The sequence below is a fragment of the Marmota flaviventris genome, chromosome 8 (genome assembly GCF_047511675.1).
Source record: "Marmota flaviventris isolate mMarFla1 chromosome 8, mMarFla1.hap1, whole genome shotgun sequence".
NCBI classification, from domain to species: Eukaryota; Metazoa; Chordata; class Mammalia; order Rodentia; family Sciuridae; genus Marmota; species Marmota flaviventris.
The window spans coordinates 96399819-96417980 of record NC_092505.1 but is presented as its reverse complement, the minus strand read 5'-3'; the positions used below and the strand labels follow the sequence as shown (position 1 = coordinate 96417980).

At 42.6% G+C, this 18162-nt stretch overlaps 1 protein-coding gene across 1 annotated transcript in view; it reads left to right on the top strand.

Annotated features, from left to right (window-relative positions):
* Window positions 1-5375: 5375 nt before the first annotated feature.
* The window catches only part of Gpr160 (G protein-coupled receptor 160), a 52292-nt gene continuing 39505 nt past the window's right edge, over window positions 5376-18162 (top strand). The window contains exons 1-2 of the mRNA XM_027942121.2: window positions 5376-5595; window positions 6168-6281. The gene's annotated coding sequence lies outside the window, so the exon portion shown is untranslated. The remainder of the gene's footprint in view (window positions 5596-6167; window positions 6282-18162) is intronic.

The window sequence follows — 18162 nt, the reverse complement described above, 5'->3', positions numbered from 1 at the left end:
TGCTCATCCATAGTGGGCAAGGATGTTTCCAAACTTTTGAAAGGGCAGTTTGGCAATTTTGATGAAAAATTTAAATATGAATCCCTGTGACCCAGAAATTATGCTTCTGGGAACTTGTCTGATATTAAACAAACTTCCATACATTCAACAAGTATTTATTAAATATTCTGTTAGGTGCTAGAGACTGCAATGAACAAAACAAAAATCTATTTCCTCTTCAAACTCACATCCTGGGGTATTAGAGTGCAAGGAAACTAGTAGAGAAAGTAAAAACATTAGGTACAGTATATTATAAAGCAAAGAGTGTTAAGTGAAAAGAAAAAGCAAGGTAGGGGACAGGGAGGTATCAGGCACTTTGTAATCTGAGATTGGTGGTCAGGGAAGAGTCACGCCTGAGTAGAGACCTAAAGGAGCTGAGGGATGAAGTTATGTGGTATTTGGAAGAAGAAAGTTTTAAAAAAGAGGAAACAGCAAGTGCACAGGCCCTGCAGTAGAACCCTAACTAGCATCTATTAAAAATCAGCAAGGAAGCTAGGGTGGCTGGAGCAAGGTGTAATGGGAAATGGAAAGAAATGGTTCAGAGAGGTAATGGCAATGGGGTAGACATCTAACTTTGTTGGCCACAGTGAAGACTCTAGGTTTAACTCTGTGTGAGTGATAAGCCATTTCAGGGTTTCGAGCAGACAGATATCATTTGATCCACATTTTCATATGGCTGTTCCAGCAGCTGTATTGCAAATGGGTTGGGTCAGGGCAAATGTTGGAACCATGCAGAAGGCTATTTCAATCACCCTATCAAGAGACAGATAGCAGCTTGGACCTGGGGGAAAGCAGTGGAGTGGGGAGAAGTGGTCAGATTGCACAAAAGGGAAAAAGTGTGGAGACAAAGATGTTCAAGAATGTTTTCTATAATCAAGAGAAACTAGAAAGAACCTCAATGTCCAGTAACAGAAGACAATATGACTAGTCAAAACAAAGCATATGCTATTATTGTTCTCCTTTTTAAAGGTTTTGGAGAGCAGGTATAGTCAAGGAAATTAAGAAAAAAAGATGTTAGGCAAAGGGGTGATTTTTATTAAGCTTTAAGATTGAGTTTCCTGTTCCAAAGTGTCTAAAATATGAAAAGGAATAAACTTTTGTCTAAGAAGTGAAAATGGGAAATGAATGTGTGATTTGGAATTTACATATTTGCCAGGAAAATATTTTGTGGAGGCTCAAAACTGGTAGATAAGAATTATCTCAATGTGGGGCTGGGGTTGTGGCTCAGTGGTAGTGTGCTTGCCTTGCATGCATGGGGGCATTGAATTTTATTTACCAGGTAAATAAATAAAATAAAGGTATTGTGTCCTACAACTAAAAATTTTTTTAAAAAAATTATCTCAATGATCATTTATTAATCATTCCCCATATGCCAGGCATTATTCTTGTGCTTTTATGTAGCTTCTAATTTTATAACATATAATCTAATTTCACAAACTTGCCCAAGGTGATTAACTAACATAAACCAAAGAGCTGAAACTCAAACCGGTGCTGTCTGATGCCAAAACCTACCCTGTGGTGTTAGGCTGGCTAGATTGATTTTTGAGGCTTTTCGTTGGGAAGAACAGTTCACCTGTTGGGAATGCATTGAATTGCATGTAACAAACCCAGACTATGAGTGCATTAAATAAGCAAGGAGGGTATTTTTCTCATGTAATAAGAAGGCTGAAGCAAGACCTGTCCAGAGCGGGTGCCACTTCTCCTCTCTTGCGTGTTGCCCTATGGCCTAAGATTACTACTCCACCCGCAGCCTGAGAGCAGGAAACAGGAAAGTCAAAGGACCAATATTTGCATCAGTAAAGCAAAAGCCTTGCCAGGACTTCCTCCTATGTCTCATTGGTCAGAATCATGTCATGTGACCTCTGTTTCTACATCTCATTGGTCAGAGTCCTGTGACCACCTCAGTGATGACCTCTGGGAAGGTGAGTACTTTAGTTTGGTACACAGTCTTCCTGAATGAAACCTAATTCACTTAGAAGTTAAGAGGGGAAGATTATCAAGGAGGCAGTTAGTAATGTTTATCCGATGAAGAAAGATTAATCTGACCAATTAGGGATGTGGCAAGAGGAGACGATGCCTCAAAGTGTTACTCAATGGTGGATTCCTAGGGGTTCTGGGGACCATTGTTGATAAATTTCATTGCAAGAGAGACAGAGAAATGAAGTCTTTGTTCCAAGAAGCCTTGAGCTCAGCTTCACTTCTGCTTGTTTATTTATTGAGTTGTAGATGGACACAATACCTTCATTTTATTCATTTTTTTTTATGTGGTGCTGAGGATCAAACCCAGTACCTCACACATACTCCACCACTGAGCTACAATCGCAGCCTTTCACTTTTGTTTTTACAGGAAAGAATGAATAGTGGTGTGAGGATGGCCTTAGGACTGAGCCTAAGCAACTCCATTTTAAATACTCCAGTTTGAAACCTGCAGTCTCACCAGGCACCCACAGAGCCCTCCAGTGTGGCCTCAAACAAGTTACTTCCCCTCACCCTGATAAACAGAGTGAAGCCCCTGGCAGGCTGTCCTCGCCTGATAAGAGGGAAAGGCGAAGAAAGATCAAGGTGGAGACCACTAGACCAGATGTTTCTGACCCCAGAGTAAATGTTGTCATGGAGAAATCCAGTGGTAGCTGATAAGAATTGAAAGGGGGGTCAAAAGCCCCAAAATTTAGTATAAATAATAGAGCTAATGAACAGGGATTCAGCCAGCCAAAACAAGGATACACTTGAGCTGGAGAGCCTGATGAGGACCTGACATCCCATCACTTGTCATCGTTTCCTGAGCCTCTGCGTGATCCTCACTGCTCTCAAACTCTATCGCCTCATCTGGACCTTGGTAAGAGCCGCAACTTCTCCCTATGATCCTTCCTTAACCGTCATCCACTCCATACCAGGAAAAGCCTGCCTTGGTTCCTGACCTGGTCACTGCAGTCTAAGTGAGTGTGCAACTGCTGGACATAAAGCCTAAGGATTAAGACTTTTGAACTTAGCATGCAGAGGGAATGTCTGTCATTAGCCTGTCATGATTAAGTGTGTTTTGCAGTGCTTAGAATTAATCTAGAATTGTTTGCTGTGAATTGATTGTCTACTGCAGTGCCTAGCATGAAGGATTGTCATTTTCTTGATTAAGAACCTATAGAGTGAAACTGTATTGAGTAATTTGAGTGAATAAAGCATTGAAAGGGGCAGGAGCACGTGTACATTCTTTATTTCTCCCCTCAATTGCATATGTTGCAATTTGCCCCCTCAAGACAAGTGGGAAGCAATAAATGGTCTTTGCCACAATCCCTCAACCCAGCACCTTCCATGGGGTTCCCCTCAGGAGGTACCTGGTATGCATAGATGTCCCCAAGTGCACACCCTCCCTAGACTGGAGAAGTCTGAGGGCAGTTGTTGACACAGGCTTTGGGAATGGAGGGAAAGCAGAGGGCACTTGGAAATAATTGAGGATGCTGGGAGCATTTGAAGACAAATACAGCCTCCTGAATCCTCCTGGAGAAAGACACTGTAAATTCAGTCTAGCTCCTCAGAGTCACCCTAACCAGGTCCTGTCACTAGTAAGGCACCTCTCCTCCTGGACTTCATTTTCCCCTCCTGTAAAGGCAAATAATAATCCTATCTTGAAGTTTGGAGTGATGTACATCCAGCTCCTGTTTTATAGTATACATTCCACAGATGGTGGCTGTTATGTGTGTTAGGAGTATGATCTGACCCCCACACCCACCACTAATTCAGCTCCTATTCTCTCCCTGTCACTAGTACTGACAGCCCTTGCTATTCCTTTATGAGAACACACACTCTGTGGCTCTCTGCCTCTTTATTCCCCCCCCCCCCCCCGTGGATTCTGGGCAGAAATACCTCAAATTCTGGTGAATCCTGTAGTACTTCTTGATTCACAGGATCTCACCCCTTCTCTAGGATATCCTTTCTGACCTCTTCAGATGAGTGAAGCCCCTCCTTAATGCCCCTAGCAGTCCATACTTCTTTCTGTCAGGGTTCTTACTGCTCCCTGGGGCCATTACTGAGTTCCTGACAAGGCCAGTCCAGGCTCTTTCCAGGGTTGAGATATCCAGGCTCCTCATTTAAGGCTCTGTTTGAAGATGAGCAGCAGCAGGAGGAAACTGTGCCATATTTTATATATTTCAACTGTCATATTTTATATGTGCCATATTTTATATTTTCAAATGACAAGTCATAGATGCTGTCTACAGCAAATCAGCACTGTAGACACACAAAAAGCAATGTAATATGTGTGTTATTTGCAGCTATTTAATTTAAAAATAAGAATTCATAGTATATCTGAAAGGAAAGTGACCACAAAACTCTGAGCGACCACTGCTTTATTGCAGCAGTGCAAAAGAAGAGAAAAAGAGAGCGAGAAAGAAAGAGAGAGAGAGCAAGAGAAGAAAGAGAGAGCAAAGGAGAGCGAAAGCAAGAGAGGGAGACAGAGAGCAAGAGAGGGGGGCCCGGCAGGAGGGAGTTTCTATAGCCAAAAATCTAATGGGGTCTCTGGGTCTGCAAGCTGTCTTGTTGATGTTCAATGATTGGATCACACAGTAGTTGCTAAGGCTGTAATCTTCTGCCTTCAGGCAGATGGGGCAGGGGTCAGATGTGGGTTTCTGTTGCACCAGACCGGTGGGGGTCCAGTGTTCAGCCTTGAGTGGGGTTGAGTGTTCAGACTTGACGCAAACAGGTGATAAAGAACCAGACACAGGGGGGTTTGAGTGCGTGGGTTATCCTGCAGCTAACGTTTGTTCACCTTGTCCTGCACCTAACAATATCACTGAGAGTTGTTTTAGTGGCATGAAAGTCTTGGGTTCTGTCACCTGTGTGTAAGCTCCATCTGGAGACAACTGCCAAAAGTGTAAATTTGTGACTGTTAGCTAACTGAGAGTTTGTGATGGAGAGCTGCCCTGCCCGTGCTGCCTGCGGGAAACCTGGGGCACTCTTTAAGCTGGGGCTTCAAGGCCTAGCGCCAGGAAGTTTTTTTTTTGTTGTTGTTGTTGTTGTTGTTTTTAATATTTTTTTAGTTGTAGATGGACACAATACCTTTTATTTTATTTATTTTTATGTGGTGCTAAGGATCAAACCCAGTGCCTCATGCCTGCTAGGCAAGCGCTGTACCCCTGAGCCAAAACCCCATCCCCAAGGAAAGGACTTCTTAATAAGCTCCCAGCAGCTCCCGCATCCTGCACACTGAGGGATGTCTCTCCGCCAGCCTCAGCCTCCGGCACCTCTCGCCACCCCACCAGCAGGGGGCGTCCCCCCACTCCGCAAACCCGGCTTGTCTCTCTCCAGAGCCTAGACGGGGCGCCGACGCCCGCCCTTCCGGGTCTGGAGCCAGCTGGGCGCGGTGGGATCTGGGGGCCGTGCTCCCTGCCCTCCCCTCCCCGGAGTGCTCAGGGTGGGGCGGAGTGGGCGGGCGGGCACGCGGGCCCCGCCCCTACCTCGGGCAGTCACCTGGGGCCAGGCCCGGCAGGTGCCTGGGCTGCGACCTCGCCGCTTGTGGGCTGGGAGTCTGTAAGCCCGACGCCGACCTCGAGCTGCGAGCCGTGGGTGAGTGCGGGGGCGGGGAGGCGTCCGGAGGTCCCGGCGGGTCCCCTGCCCCTGTGCTGCGCTGCTTCCCCGGCGTGGGAGGGGAGGGATTTCCCTTACAGGATTTGGAGGGCTTGGCTTTCTCTGCTACTTGAGGGACCCGGGAGTATGCCACCGAAGCGTGAGCCTTACAGGCTCGGGGTGGGACGCGATGGGTCTGTGGTGAGTTTGAGGGAGCCCGGGGAAGTGGCTTCTGAACGTTAGAAAACAGGTGAGGGCAGAGAAACGCGGGGGTGTGACTCCTGCCTCCTCCCGGGCACTCTCAGGTGATTGCGGGCCCGTACACAAGCGCGGGCGTTCCCTCGGGCCGACTTTGCGTGTCGGCTGCTGAGCGGGGCGTTGCGGCCGGCGTCCGCGCGCACGCCGGGCGCGGGGATTAAGCCTCCGCGCTTTGCAGTGCTGGCGGGTCTCCGAGGACAGAGCGCCTTGGCTGGTTCCTTGATGACCAGCCTTACTAGCCCAATGCCTTCTAGATAACCTGGGCCGGTCTTCGGGAATCCGGCGGCTGAAGCAACTTTTTCTCACCTGCGCAGGTGGTCTCGGGAGGTGGCAGCAAGCAGGGTCCCGCATTCGGGAGGCGACTGCGCCCATCGGGCCTCAGAGGAAGGAAACACGCTTTCTTCGTCCCCCACTGTGCAAACGCTCCGGTAAGGCGGTTGGGTGTTGCTTAACTCCCAGACATAACTCTGCACCATTGCAAAGGACATGTAAATGGTGGCTGTCGATATTGTTAAGTTTCTTCAGGGGAAATGGGTCCTTGTGTGCTTTGTTTATAAATTTAGAGACAAATTTACATATGTATGATCAGCGTTTCTATGTGGTATCCCGGGAATAGAGTTATTAGAGTTATTGGGAATCACCTGGCTCCTGTGGGGTACCTGTGATTTGAAAACGATTTGAGAGACATAACACAGCGTTAAATCTTCTGAGCCTTTATTGTATCCTTATTAAATTGTTATGGTGAGATTATAATAAATCACCGAGTCTATCTTAAAGCAGAAGAGGGAGCCTTTACTCACTAGGCTGTGGGCCAAGAGGCAGGCTGCAAATCTACACCCTTCTACTCCCTCCTGGAGTTTGAGTACACCTATATAGTCCAAAACCACATTAATAATAAGTGGCTGCTGCTATCATTCAAAACCATAAACAAACGTCATGAGATCATAAGCAGAAGGGAAGTGGGTCAAAAAGACCCTAGTTAAGTCCAAGTTAAAGAATGGTTACTAACACCTGGACAGTCAATCTCTGACAGGGTACATAGTCCAACAAAAATGGGAAGCAAAAAGGGAACAATTTTATATTGTATAAGAATTGCCATTTTGTGTTGGCAAACATGTTATGTAAGCAACTATTGATAGGTACAGAGGCGGGGTGTTCCCATGGGAGAAGCATTCCTTACATGACATGGAGTCTCAGAGTAAAATGGAGTCTGTCTGGTCATTGCCCATGTAGCCTGGTCCATAACTAGATGAAAGAACCTTTTAAAACATTGAGATGTGGAAGAAATTTGTACTTGTTATTTGATGGGTTTTAGTTTTATTATTGGCATCATAATTATGGCTTTAAAAAATCTTTAACTTTTAGTTACTGAGTGAAGTTGAAATGTGGCTTGGGGATATGCCTTAAAATAATCCAATTTGGGGGAGCTTTAGCAGAGAAATGGGGGGAACGAGAGGAGTTGGTTATGAGTTGTTAATTGTTGAAGCTGGGTGATGGGTATGAAAATATGTTGAGCATTTTCCTTTAAAAGTTACAACAATATTACCTGCGGAGGTTTTATTTTTTTTATTTTTAATTTTTTTTGGTTGCTTGCTTTTTATTTTATTTATTTTTTGGCAGAAGATAGGTTTAGGTTTAGTACTAGAGGTCCTTTTAGATTCAAAGCCTTCCACACTTCCTTATTCTTTGTAAATTGGTTGTCATCACAAGCCTTCCTTTTCTCTCTCTTGGGGGTATGGATTTATTTTGCTCTAAAGGCACAGGGTGTTTGCTGAGAATGTCAAAGCTGAGTGGATGAGTTGATGCAGGTGGATGCTGGGTCAGCTTTTTCTGCACAAAGGGTATCAGCATGCCTGGGGGTTGAGTTGCCTCCAGTCAGGCGGGTTGTATAAAATGTGTTAGCAGTTTTTGCCAGTTGCCCAAATCCCTTTCAAATTACACTCATCAAAAAGCAGAGGCCAGGGTATGAGGATGTAGCTTTGTGGTAGAGCACAGTCCTAGCATGCACAAGGCCCTGGGTTCCATCCCTAGCACCAAAAACGAACAAAAAGTCCAGGCTAAAGTAGTGAACACACATGCATATACTTTTGGAACCATCATATAGGTTAAAAGATTTTTATTAAAAAAAAAAAGATGAGCAGAGATCTACTTATAACTTGAAAGAGATTTTTGTATTTTCTGTGCTGATTTTTTTCATATCTTTATGAGTTTGTATTAGGAATCATGACATGTAAATATTTAGCAAAGAACTGACTACTTAAAATTCTGCATGGTGTTCCATCATTCTTTTAGAGAACACTGCTTTGAGAGAGAATAGTGTCTGACTTATTTTTTCTCAGGATTTGTCTTATAATTTCTGCTCATTCTGTTATGTTGATCAGTAATTTGTAAACGTTTGGTTCTAAGAGGGAGCTATTGAAATGCAGTGGAGGGAAAAAGGGGAGGCATATTTCTGAAAGATAAACCCACAGTTTTTAGTAGCTTCAGTGCAACTGAACTTAATGCCTCTTTGATTTAAAAAGAAAACAAGTCAAGTAAATGGCATACGTGACAATTAAAAGTCAGAGTGTTAGATGAATCTCCTCAAGTCTAGACCTGGCACATATAGATTGAGTAGTCTAAAAGAAGATGTAGAGATGTTTTAAGATTCAATTGAGGGCTAGGCATGGTGTCACGTGCCAGTAATCCTAGCAGTTCTGGGGGCTGAGACAGGTTCAAGGCCAGCCTCAGCAACTTAGTCAGGGCCTAAGCAACTTAGTGAGACTCTAACATATTTAGAATGATGGTGGCCTGAGGCTTAGCATCGACAGTCTTTACAATGTTGAGATATGTTCCTGTTATCCCTAGTTTTTCTAGTGTTTTGAACATAAAGGGGTGCTGTATTTTGTCAAATGCTTTTTCTGCGTCTATCGAGATGATCATGTGATTCATATCTTTAAGTCTATTGATGTGATGAATTACATTTATTGATTTCCGTATGTCGAACCAACCTTGCATCCCTGGGATGAATCCCACTTGATCATGGTGCACAATCTTTTTGATATGCTTTTGTATTCGATTTGCCAGAATTTTATTGAGGATTTTTGCATTTATGTTCATTAGAGATATTGGTCTGAAGTTTTCTTTCTTTGAAGTGTCTTTGTCTGGTTTTGGAATCAGGGTGATATTGTCCTCACAGAATGAGTTTGGAAGTACTCCCTCTTTTTCTATTTTCTGAAATAAATTGAAGAGTATTGGTATTAGTTATTCTTTAAAGGTCTTGTAGAACTTGGCAGTGAATCCGTCTGGTCCTGGGCTTTTCTTGGTTGGTAGTCTTTTGATGGTTTCTTCTATTTCCTCACTTGATATTGGTCTGTTTAAGTTGTGTATATCTTCCTGACTCAATCTGGGAAGATCATATGACTTAAGGAATTTATCAATGCCTTCACTGTCTTCTATTTTATTAGAGTATAAGGTTTCAAAATAATTTGTAATTATCTTCTGTATTTCTGTAGTATCTGTTGTGATATTGCCATTTTCATCACATATGCTGGTAATTTGAGTTCTCTCTCTCCTTCTCTTCGTTAGCATGGCTAAGGGTCTGTCAATTTTATTTATTTTTTCAAAGAATCAACTTTTAGTTTTGTCGATTTTTTTCAGTTGTTTCTTTTGTTTCAATTTCATTGATTTCAGCTCTGATTTTAATTATTTCTTGCCTTCTACTGCTTTTGCTGCTGATTTGTTCTTCTTTTTCTAGGGCTTTGAGATGTAGTGTGAGGTCATTTATTTGTTGACTTTTTCTTCTTTTAAGGAATGAACTCCATGCAATGAATTTTCCTCTTAGTACTGCTTTCATAGTGTCCCAGAGATTTTATTATGTTGTATCTGTGTTCTCATTTACCTCTAAGAATTTTTTAATCTCCTCCTTGATGTCTTCTGTAACCCATTGTTCATTCAGTAGCATATTGTTCAGTCTCCATGTGATGCAGAATTTTTTATTCTTTATTTTGTCATTGATTCCCAATTTCATTCCATTATGATCTGATAAAATGCATGGTAGTATCTCTACTCCTTAGTATTTGCTAAGAGTTGCCCTGTGGCATAGTATATGGTCTATTTTTGAGAAGGATCCATGTGCTGCTAAGAAGAAAGCATAACCACTTGATGCTGGTTAATATATTCTATCCATGTCAGTTAAGTCTAAGTTATTGATTGTGTTATTGAGCTCTATAGTTTCTTTATTCAACATTTGTTTGGAAGATTTGTCCGTGATGGGAGAGGTGTGTTAAAGTCAGCCAAGATTATTGTGTTTTGGTCAGTTTGACTCTTGAACTTGAGAAGAGTTTGTTTGATGAACATAGCTGCACTATTGTTTGGGGCATATATATTTATGATTGTTATGTCTTGTTGGTGTATGGTTCCCTTGAGCAGTATGTAATGTCCATCTTTATCCCTTTTGATTAACTTTGCCTTGAAGTCTATTTGATATGAGTATGGAGACTCCTACTTGCTTCCGCACTCCATGTGAGTGGTATGATTTTTTCCCAACCTTTCACCTTCAATCTGTGTATGTCTTTTCCTATGAAATGAGTCTTTTGTAGGCAGCATATTGTTGGATCTTTTTTTTTTTAATCCAATCTGCTAGCCTATGTCTTGATTGGTGAGTTAAAGCCATTAACATTTAGGGTTACTATTGAGACATGGTTTGTATTTTCAGCCATATTTGTTTATTTTTGTTATTTAACTTGACTTGGTTTTCCTCTTTGATTAGTATTTCTTTTATTGTACTACCTACCTCTGCTGGTTTTCATTGTTGTTTTTCATTTCCTCTTCATGAAATATTTTGCCAAGGATGTTTTGTAGTGCCAGTTTTCTAGCTGTAAATTCTTTTAACTTTTGTTTATAGTGGAAGGTTTTTATTTCATCTTCAAATCTGAAGCTTAGTTTTGCTGGATACAAGATTCTTGGTTGGAACCCATTATCTTTCAGTTTGAAATATGTTGTTCTAGCTTTCAGGGTCTGTGTTGAAAAATCTGCCATTTTTCTAATTGTTTTACCCCTGATTTTAATCTGATTCCTTTCTCTTGTGGCTTTTAAAATTCTCTCCTTATTCTGTATGTTGGGCATTTTCATTATAATGTGTCTTGGTGTGGATCTGTTGTGATTTTGCACATTTGGCGTCCTGTAGGCTTCTTGGATTTGGATGTCCATTTCATTCTTCATGTCTGGAAAGTTTTCTGATATTATTCCATTGAACAGATTGCTCATTCCTTTGGTTTGGACCTCTGTGCCTTCCTCTATCCCAATAACTCTTAAATTTGGTCTTTTTATCCTATCCCATATTTCTTGTATGTTCTGCTCCTGTTTTCTTATCATTTTCGCTGTGCTATCTACGTTCTTCTCAAGATGATATACTTTGTCTTCGTTGTCTGATGTCCTATCTTTTAAGTTGTCTACTCTGCTGGTGATGCTCTCATTTGTGTTTTTAATTTGTTTTATTATTTTGCGTTACATTCCTACTCTGTGGGACTGGTATGTTATTGTTTTTACCCTATATATTTGTGGTGCTCTTGTATAGTTCCAAGATCCCTCCTTTGTGGGGAAGGACAATGTTGACAGTTCCCAATATCAACAGTACATCACCTATGAGTAAATTATTGTTATTAAGACATTTATAGTTACTCTCAATGTCTAGAAATGTTGGATTCAATTATTATTTAAAATATAATCAGTAGTTTCATAAAAGATGTACAGTTTCTGGTGGCGGACAGAGAACTGGGGGTCGGGTGTATGACGTTATGTTAAGGGGGAAAGATGTGAGGGTATGGGGTTAATATAACTTACGAAATTTGGAGGAGAACTCTAATGAAGAGGGTTAGTAGCAGGGAATAGGCAGGAGGTAATTTAGGGTAGACAAGTATGAGGGAAGTCAGTAGAATACTTAAAAACAAACACATATATGTATTTAGAAAATTACAAGAAGTAAAAATTAGGATGTTGAAAGAGGAAGACAGGGAGGAAGAAAAATAAAAGGGAAAGAAAGAAAGATAAAAAACAGAAAAATAAAAAGGGGGGGGGGCTTATGCAATTCCTCTATATTATATTATTCTGGTGACTCAGTTCTTAAAGTTCTATTTCATGCAGAATTCTCAGTTTCACATATGTTGGGGTTGTGAGGACCAGAGGAGGAAGGGTAGAGGAGAAAGGAAGAGGATAAAATGGAAGAGAAGAAAACAAACAAACAAAAAACAAAACAAACAATAACAACAAAAATACTCTTCCATTTTCTTCTCTTTCAGTAGGTGGAGTTATCTATTCCAAGCTTGAGTCCCTGCCCTCAGGGTGGTGTAGGTAACCTGTGTGAGAAAACTAGAGCTCTCTGTCTCTTGCCTGGAGCTTTCCTAATCTTGGTCTCTCTCAGTTGCTCCTGGGTTTTAGCCCCTCCTCTCTCTTGCTTATCAGGTCTCAGCTTCGGGACCTCTGCCCTGGATACCAGGTGGGCAGTGCCCTGGCTGCATTGTGCTCCTGTTCAACTGAGAGCTGATTTTGTGCTGATAGTTACTATACTGAGTTATCACAGCTGGGGGAAGGGAAGTTGGAAACTGGGTACCTGTTCAGTCACAGAACTGTGCTGGTAGCCACACCCACTAAAATATGGTGAGAAAGGTTTTCCAAGATGGAGTCCATCTATTTTCCCACGTTGGGGTGTCTGGTGAGGTGGGGAGCTGGGATATCCTCGTGCTGTGGCTAGAACGTGCAGTCCAATGACCTGCGTGGGAGTGGAGCGTAGTCTGTAGTTCTGCTGCTCTGCAGAGGTGCTGATTTGGTGTTTCTGCTCCACCACTTGAGAGTCACACTCATGTTCAAACTGTGGGCTCTGATTTCTGCTCGGTGTTCGCAGCTCTGGTGGATTCTGCGAAAATCCACTGTATGGGGTCCTGTCACACGCTCTTGAGATGTTGTATTTGGTCAAGGGGAGATCCCGTGGAGAAGCCACCTGATAGCTTTCTCAGATTCATGCCCAGAGAAGCCAGAAACTGTATTTCCTCTACTCTGCCATCTTGGATCCTCTGTGGACAAGTTTTCAAAAAATGGTTTCCGTTGGTTTTGCCAAATAAACTGCAATTCCTTAATCCTGCCAGTTCCTGGTGCTCAGGAGCCACGCCTGCTTCCTAGGGAACTTCAGCACCTTCACAGCAGAGCAACCCAGGACCCCGAAGCATGAGACTGGAGTCCAGATCTATGAAGGCCTCCTCTACTCTGCTTTTCTCATTTACATAAAACTTTAGATTAGCCATACTTGACATACAACAAAAATGGAATCCGTATGTGAGCAGGCCTCAGTAGGAAAAATGAATGCCTTCAGAATCGCATATCATGAACTCTTTGTGTGTTGAAAAATAGGTATTTTAAACCTTGGGGGTTCCTCAGGTATCCATGGGAATGGAGTCCCAAGAAACTCTCCCTTTTTAAGCATCCTGACTTTCAGAGTCAAATGGTTGTTGAGGTTGTACTTTGGCTTTTTGGAGCTGCTCTGCTGGATCCCAGCCACTCTGATGGTCTCCCAGGATAGGTGCTCTCTCTCCCTCTCTCTTCTCTGCCCACCATGTTCCTGATGATGACAAGTCTGCTCCTACATACTGCTTAGGCATAGCCCTTCTGAAAGCCCTGTGAGACTGAGGAACTGAGACACCCCTGCACAGTGTGGGCTTCCAGGACTTTGTACACCCCATGTCTAAGCATGACTTAATTTTCTTATCTTGAAACTTTTGGTTAAAAGTCATGAGACAGATATTCTTATCTCTGCTTATATCTAGAGTTTCATCACAGTGGAAGCTTCTATTGGTTGGGAGAAAAATGGGAAGAGAAAATATCATAAAAATCAAACCTGTGGAGTGGTCTTAAGAAAAAGTGAGGAGCTGTTTTGAGGCCCTTGTCACCAAAACTACCAGTCTAGGTAAACACGTGCCCTAATGTGGCAGAAAAGACAGAATACACTAGGGCCAAGTGGAATACCTTGTTCTGGCTGAAAGTCATAAACAAAAAGGCTGAAGTATTTTGTAAATGCCAGACCAGAAAATTGATTGGCTCCTTTCAGGAAAATGTGGGATCCCAGGGTGTGGGTTTGTGCTCCCTCAGATGATACTCCCTTGTCTAGGAAAAGTGGCTTGGTGGATTATTTGCCAAAGCAAATAAAGGTGAGACAAAACAGTCCTAAGTATGGACTCAGCCAAATTGGCTAAATTGCTGGGGTTGATTTCTGATCTTTCTCTACCTGTGACCTTGACCTTTTTATTTTTTTCTCTTTTTTTCTAACCTCTCCACCTCATTTCATCTTGTGTAAAATGGAGGTGATATAATGCCTGCCTCCTGGGACTGTAAGGATTAAGTGTCACATCAGGAGCTTCTTACAGTGTCTGGCAGGGAATGAGGATTCACAGTGGGGTCACTGTTGTTATTGCTGACAGAGACTGTTTCCTTTATTTTATTTGGAGGAAACACCCACCACAGCAGCAGCGCCCCCCCCCCCCCCCCCGCACTCCATACCCCCCGCACTCCATACCCCCATGCCAGAAGAAAAAAATGCTTTCCAGCCCCGACCTCTCTGTTTTTGGAGTGAGCTCTGGCTACATGTTGTCTGTCGCCTTAGGAAAGTGTTACAAATGCTAACAGGGTGTTGAGTGCAGCACAGCTTTGGGATTGATGACAACTGGACCTGAGCATTTGGCTTTGAACCCAGGGCTTTGGCTCTGTCGTTGGAGATTAAAATCCTTTGACTGTGAAAGCAGATGTGTGGATCTGGCATCTGTGGAATAGCAGACTGGTGTCAGTGTGGAATAGGAGGAGGTGCACAGGAGTGCCACTACCCAGCAGGGGTTTAAGGCTGGGTCCTCTGGGCACATAGTGCCTCTTGTGTGAACTGGGGATAAGTGTGTTTCACAGGAATGTCCAGAGGGAAGGGGAGCTAATAAAATTTTATGAAATCCTGACACTGGCACAGTGAAACTTTGCCTGTTTTTCCCCTCAGCGAGAAAATCACAGAACAGATACACAGATGGGTTTTCTTTTTAACTTAGATAAGTAATATGCTGTTAATTAATATTTACATCTTAAATATTTAAAACAATTTTAGCCAGGTGTAGTAGTGTACTTCTAGGTCCCAACACTTGGAAGGCTGGGGTAGGAGAATAGCTTGAACCTAGGTCAAGACCAGCCTAGGCAACAGAGAGACTCTGTCTCAAAAAAAGAAAAAAATAAGGGCTGGAGTTGTAGCTCAGCAGTAGAGTGCTTGCGTCATACCTGTGAGGCACTGCATTCGATTTCTAGCACCACATATAAATAAGCAAATAAAATAAAGGTCCATAAACAACTAAAACAATATTAAAAAAAAGAAAAAAATACAAAACAAAACACATTTTATTGGTTTAAGAAGGGCTGTCTAATTTGATCTTCAACCAGTGATGCAGGTTCCTATTGGTTTGCATTTGTTTCTCCTGCCTTTTGCTGCTTGTCAAGAGAGGTAAAAGTGAACTGAGATTCAAGCAAGAAAGAAGCCTGGAAAGGGGAACATGGAAAGGACTTCATTTCACTTTATCAGAAGAGAGTAACATAAATTCTTCCTCCTTATGGCTTTAGGTAATCACAGAGAGTGATTGTGTTCCGGGAAGGGAAAGGGAGAGATCAATTGCTGAGTTGTTACTAGGAAGCATCCATTGTGTCCAGGGAAGCCAAATGAATGGAGCAGATAACAGCTGAGCCAAAGACTCCCCTGTTGGCAGCCCTTACCTAGAGCCATTCAGCAAGGGGTCAGGGAGGAGGAGAGGTGGTAGGCTTTGGATCTTCCCTCCTACTGCCAGGGTACAGACCTATGGCTTTAGCTGCTGGCTCTACCTGCACCAACCCTTTGTCTTTCTCCTGGACTCCCATTCTGGTGCTCTAAGAAGAAATCCCTTAGGTCCCATACCCTCACCCTATCCCCCAGCTAATAGGCTTCAGGTCTATTCCCTTCTTCCTGACCCTTGAATGCGTCTCTTTTCTCCCTTTCCTCTGCTACTTTCCATTGGTATCTTTGCCTCCAGTGCCAATACTGCCCTGTATCCTGGAAAGTTTAAAGGGAAAAAATCTTTTATGATCCCACCATCCAAGAATCCAAAAACTTGAACATTTTGTCATATTTCTTTCCTTTTTTAATTAAATAAACAGTAAATTTAGCATTTTATCTTTAATTCATTTTATATTAGTAGTTCAGCATAGTTGTCATACAGTGATAAAAAATTCATCATTCTACTTCCCTATGTCTTTATAAGTGTTTTTAATGATCACATGCCATTTCAGCTTTTTTTAGTCATTTTCTTAAATTTAGAGGCCTGGGGTGTTAACTCAATGGTAGAGTTTTCACTTAGCATGTACAAGGCCTTGGGTTTGATCCCCAGCACTGCAGAATGAATGAATGAATAAGAGAACTAGGTGGTTACTAATTTTTTTATGTTATAAATCATTCTAATTGAAAGGCGAGTGACTCACTCGAGACAGATTCAGCCAAGAGATTTTATTGGGGGGCTGCCCAAAGGGGAAGAAAAGGAGAGGCAGAGAGCAGAGAGAGGAAAGAAAGAAGAGGAAGAGGGCAGAGAGCATGAGCTTGCAAGCTTCAGGTTGCATAGGCCATGTGGGGATGCTGATTGGCAGGGTGACTCAGGTACGGCCAGCAGAAACTGTGTCCCGAGGGGATTGGTGGAGAAAACTTTTGAATTTGACGCCCCTCAGAGAGGAGGCGTAGGCGTAAGGGATCACATGATGTTCTCACCAGACAGAAACTTAACTTCAGCGGGAAGTCTCCCACACATCCAACACTAATTGTGAATGAAACTTTGATCCCATTTCACATTATTTAAGATGGACTCCTGTAAGAATAACCACTTGATTTAAAGGTTTTTTTGTTTTGTTTTGTTTTTTGTTTGTTTGTTTTTTGCAGTGATAAGATGGGATCCAGGGCCTCACACATGCTAGGTAAGCACTCTACCACCAACCTGTACCCCCAGCCCAAATCAAAGATTTAGAAAAGTGAAAAGTTTTCTTTTTTATTACAAAAGCAATAAAATTTCATCATAGAAAATGTAGGACAGTTGGGCTGGGGTTGTGGCTCAATGGTAGAGTGCTCGCCTAGCATGAGGCCCTGGGTTCGAACCTCAGCACCACATAAAAAAATAAAACGAAGATTAAAAAAAAAAAAAAAAAAGAAAATGTATGACAGTGTAAAAAAATAAATATGTGCCCATATTCTCACCAACCAGATAGTCACTGGTAGTGTAACTTGCCTATTTCCCTATCAGATATGTGCCATCTACAACCTTGGTTCTCTAAGTGCAGGCCAGCAGCAGGGTCCTTGCCTGACATCTTGCTAGAAATTCAGAATTTCAGATCTACCACAACATATTGAACTGGAATTCATCTTTTAACTGTATCCACATTCAAATTTGAGAAGTACTGTTTCTAAGGCCAAAACCTTGTTAATTATCTGTAGCCTGGCATTGATTACCTCTCATCTAAGTATTCAAATACATTTTTTCTCCTTAGCCAATACTGGGGTAATACTGCATATACCACTGGTTTTCAGCCTCCCCTTCTCCATACCATAAGACTATGAGGACCCATGCAGACCCCCTTAGTAACCTGGATCCGGAGAACCCACTAGCTTCCTGTGAGTCTGGGAGAATTCCTTCACATTTGCCTGCAAGAGGACCTGCTACACACAGCTTTATCATATTCTTGTCATCAGACGTATTTGGCAGCAGCATCTTGTTCAATTCTTCTCCAGAGCTTGTCTATCTAATGACTGTATCATAATTACTTTGATAAATTTCCTATTGTTAGATGGTAAGTTGTTTTGATTCCTTTGAGGGGAAGGGTGTTTTGTAGGTTGTTGCAGATATACTGGGAAATGAGCTGCTCTAGCAGCAGTTCCTTCCTTCAATGCTGATTATTTCCTTATGATAAATTCCTGGAGTGCAAATACTGGGTCAAAAGGTATGAATATGTTAAAAACTCTTTAAAATGCCCTAGAAATCCAAATGCTACTCTCCCAGGGTGCTGGGTGGTGTGATCTGTAGACAGACTCAGGGGAGCAGGTCCTGCCTCAATCAGCATACCTCCAGGCCTGAAGACACTGAGATGCCTCTGTAAGGGTACTGGGGGAAGGAAGGGAAGTGACAGAGGGTGGGTAGTGCCTCTGGTGGCAAAGTCTATTCCTTCTGGGCCAAGTCATAATGGATGCCACTGACAGGGCAGCAACGTCCTTCGGGGTGTGTCCCCTTGGTTTAGCCTTTGCTCCCA